Source organism: Egretta garzetta, unplaced genomic scaffold, assembly GCF_000687185.1.
Source record: "Egretta garzetta isolate BGI_Z169 unplaced genomic scaffold, ASM68718v1 scaffold589, whole genome shotgun sequence".
NCBI lineage: Eukaryota > Metazoa > Chordata > Aves > Pelecaniformes > Ardeidae > Egretta > Egretta garzetta.
In genome coordinates, this window is record NW_009266282.1 from 42,500 (window position 1) to 46,628 (window position 4,129).

At 57.0% G+C, this 4,129-nt stretch overlaps 1 protein-coding gene across 1 annotated transcript in view; it reads left to right on the forward strand.

Moving 5' to 3' along the window:
• The first annotated feature begins 706 nt into the window (after positions 1–706).
• The window catches only part of PIK3R6 (phosphoinositide-3-kinase regulatory subunit 6), a 31,802-nt gene continuing 28,379 nt past the window's right edge, over positions 707–4,129 (forward strand). Inside the window, exon 1 of the mRNA XM_035902637.1 lies at positions 707–975. The gene's annotated coding sequence lies outside the window, so the exon portion shown is untranslated. The remainder of the gene's footprint in view (positions 976–4,129) is intronic.

A 4,129-nucleotide genomic window follows, 5' to 3' on the forward strand; every position in this document is an offset into this window, starting at 1 on the left:
CCAGGTCCTGCTCACACTCTCTCCGTCACCCTGGTAGTTTGGAAAAGGAGGAGGAGGCTACAAAGCCCTTTAACCCGGGGTCTTACCTGCTCGTTTCCAGGCTGAACTGTGCTTTCAATGCAGAGTTCTCCATTTTTAAGAATATAGCCAACTGGTTCCCATAACCACCCCAAACTCCTGGGAGAGGTGGCTTTTGAGTCACTAAGGGTTTTTCACTAAAAACCCCTCATAGTTACTGAAAACTGAAGGGAGGAATGTGACTTCCCTTCTTGCCCTTCCTTTTTAATTTTTTCCTGCAAATGAAATAAAATGCAGATGATGCCATGGGTATTTTAAGAATTGAAGAGAGGAAGTGGGGATTTGCAGCTCTGCAAAGAAGTGGGATGAATGCAGAGAAGACTCTGGTCTTGCTGAGCTGGCAGACAGCAAAATAACCAGTTACGGGATGAAATGTGTCTCATGTCTGCTGCAGGGAAGGGAAGAGATCCAAGGGGGGAGGAGGGGGACAGAAAGCGGAGGAGCCCTCACGGGTGTGGATCAGGGAACCAAGCAGCTTCTGCCTCTCACCGGCACTTTTGCAGGGCTTGCTTTTACGCCCCGCACGGCCACATTTCCCCTCAACTCATCTCTCATCTCCCCGCAGTCATGCATGTTGGCTGGGGCCTGGGAGCCCTTCCTGCTTCTGGGTAGAAGGCTTGCGGTCACCGCTGAGCTCAGACACAAGCACAGGGAGCAGGACTGAGCCCCGTCTGTGCCCGGCGGCGTTTTGCGTGGGCTCTGGTGCGGCTGCCGTGGGGATTGCTGCTTTGCCGTCTATCTCCCGCCTGCTGCACCTCGGCCAAGGAGCTGGTGCCCTTCGGCTGCACCTGATCCGCTGCTGCCTCCTCCTTCCTCCTCCTCACAATGTGCCTGCTGGGACTGTCTTGTGCCCCGAAGGGAGCTGTGATCCTGGGAGCTGGAAGGACGCAAGGGAAGGTGAGTGCAGCCCGGAGCCAGGCACGTTTGGGGCAGGGCCCTTCCTCCCGTGGTCCCGCTGCTCTCACCCGCAGCAAGGATGGTGCAGGGCCAGGCTGTGATGGGGGATCCTATGCCCAGCCTTCGGGGAGCGGGGCAGGGGTTCCCAGGTGAAAGCCTGTGACCTTCCCTCTTGCAGGTCTGAGTTAGTTAAGCAGGTACTAGGACCAGTGCAGAGTCTAACCCCAGAAATGGGGACAATATCCCCCTGTGTGTGCCAGGGATTGGTTGTTTTGGGAGAGATGAGGCTGTCTGTAGTGGGAGGCTCCGATGTCTTGCTCTCCTCTTCCTCTGGGCACTATCTGCTGCACTGGGATGTGGGGATGTGGCACAGTTAATGCTGCAGGTCTGGTCGCAGAACCTTGGTGAAGTCCTCTTGGCTGAGAGCATCCCTGCATGAGACGCCAGGCCCACAGAGCAAACCTGGGAGAGGGGACCTGGCTCACCCAGAGCCCTGGGTGGGGGTGGGGGTGCTGCAATGCAGCCCAGACCCTCTTTGCAGCCCACGCAGTGCCAGAGCAAGCTGTGGGCATGGGGGTCCATGTCTGGCTCACGTAGTGGGTCAGGGCTCGATGGGCACAAAGTGCAGAGGTGGCTGTAGCCAGGGTATTTAGCCCCATGGTCTGCAACCAGAAGGGGTGGCAATGGCAAAGGACTCCACAAGAAGGGACTTGTCCCTGCGTGCAGAGGATGCAGGGACATCCCTCTCTATCCTCTCCAAGGGCAAGAGTGGTCCCAGCATCCCATCCCAGCGTGTCGTGTCTGGTCTCCCAGGGGATTTATGGCTGCTGCGTCTTGGGAGAACAGCCTGGGAGGCTGAGGCGGGTGCTGGGGACTGATCTGTCTCAGCGGGCCAAGAAACAGCCAGGTGCAGTGATAGGGATCCTGTTATACCCCAGGTTTCTGGGTGCCAGTGGGTGACATCTACTCTGACACCAGCACTGGGGTCTCCGTGGTGTGTGCCTGCAGTTCCACACAGCCTCTGCTAAAATTCTTTTTCACCCAAATCAGTAGCTCTAAGTATGGCCTTGGAGCTTCAGATGGCTATTGTGTCCCTGTAGTGCCACACGGCTACTGGCTTGTGTTCAAGGAATCCCTCCTGCCCAGTGATGGGCTTCATCCCTCATGGTCAACCTCTACCCAAGGCACAGCATCGCTGCCAGGGCAGGGGCTGGCAGTCCCCTTCCCAGAGCTGTGTATGTTGGGTCTTTGCTGCCTGCCACTCTCTGCTCAGCCAAAGAGGTGCCAAGGTCCGATCATCCGGCACAGATCACCCTGGCTTCATTACTGTCACTCAAAAGCTATCCATGTACCTCAGCTGGGGAGCAGCGTCCAACTCCAGGGGCAAGGAATTGTCAGTAAATGCTCGGCACAAAGGCTCAATTTAGTCCTTGGTTGCAGCACAGGCTTTTGCATCTTCAAAGCCTTCCTCACCGTGTTGCTGGGTTTGGATTTGTGTCAGGGTGACTGCAGGGCCAGCTGCTGTCAGGAAAGTCCCAGTGAAGCCCAGGAGGGAAGGATGGGTAGCATCCCCATCTGTCATGGCCAGGATGGGCAAATGCCGTCCTGCTGTCTGAACTGCTCCAAACTGGGGGCTGATGCTGTTCAGCCCTTCCTGTCCTCAGCCCTGCATCCCTCCTCCTCTTTTGGTAGCCCTGGTACTCACACGCTTAGGGAGCAAAGCAGGCAGAAAACATCCTCTGTGAAAAATGGGTGATTTTCTACTCATTTGGGTCCCTGTGCTGGTTATGGCCAGGCCAAATGAGAACCAGCAGCTGGTGCCTGGCAAGGACCAGGCTGACCCCTGTCTTCCTCACCAGCCTGTGTCCATGCCCTTTCGTGCCTCCTTGCATATGAGATTTACCTCCCACAGATGGCGTGACTGGACTTTGAATATGCTGCAGACCAGCTTTTGGCATTTTCTGTTGAATTTTCTTGGGAGACCCAAGCAGGCAGGTGGGCTGTGGATTCACTCTCAGCTCCTCTTTTCCAACACTGAGGAAATCCAGCACTTTTTAAGCAGGTGGGTGAGCTGAGAAGTAAGGTTTCTCAGGCAGGAGGAGCTCACGTGGCTGTGGCTCTGTTGAGATCTTTTCTAAATCTGGGAAGCGAGAGCTGGCGAGCAGGTTCCATGTTTGGTCACCAGCTCCCCTCCCATAGGCGCGCAGGTAGGATACGGACGTGGAGAACCACTGACGCAGTTAGCAGTGGGCTCTGTTTCGCTTTGGCAGGCAGCAGCTCCAAGGCTGGCACGCCCAGGGAGCCCAGCATGGAGCCCCAGCTCTGCCACTTGGCACCAGTGCCCTGGGTCTCTAGCAGCGTCAGGGACCCCAGCACTTTTCCCAGCAGAAAATACAATTTTGAGATCCACGGTGCCAGCCAGCTCACAGGCTGCGTAATGCTGCTGTACCGTATTGGGTGCTCTTGTGCTTGCAAGGGATTAGGAGAATCATTCACTTTGCTCCCGCAGCCAGCGATTCAAGAGGGTGATCTGTAATTTTTGGAACTAGGAGGATTAATTGATGTTCTCCTCCTCTGGCCCAGACCCCGACACACCAGGAGGCACATCCCATTTCTGCCTGTAATGCAAATTGTCTGCAGACATACAGCTGACGCCTGGTGCAGGCTGTCAGCGCGGCAGCTGGCTGTGGCTGGGGTGTGACAGCATCCTTCCCTCGCTCATCACTCTGCACCCAGGGTGCTGAGCATCTCTGGAGAGTCACATGGTTCCCGGCCGGGGGTGGCAGCGTGGGTGCCAGGGGGAAGGTGGGTGGCTGTGCAAAGCTGGGTAGCAGGCATATGCCACAGAGATGTGATGCTGAGGTTGGTATCAGGCATCCAGCTGGGCCAGAGGAGGGCTGGCGTCTCCCTGCTCCTAGCCCTGGACCACACTGCCTGACAGCTGTGCAAGCAGAGGCAGGGATTTCGCTATTGCCTGCAGGAGGACCCCTGTCCTCACCTCCCTTCTCATCTCCGCTTTCAGCCGTGACCAGGAGCTTGCCCCCGCAGTGCTGCTGCCCGGTGGGTGGTGGAAGTCCGCCACGGTGGCTGGGCGCCAGGCCTTGTTATCCAGCACCAGGGCCAGCATGAAAGGCCATGCCGGTCTGGGGTGGGG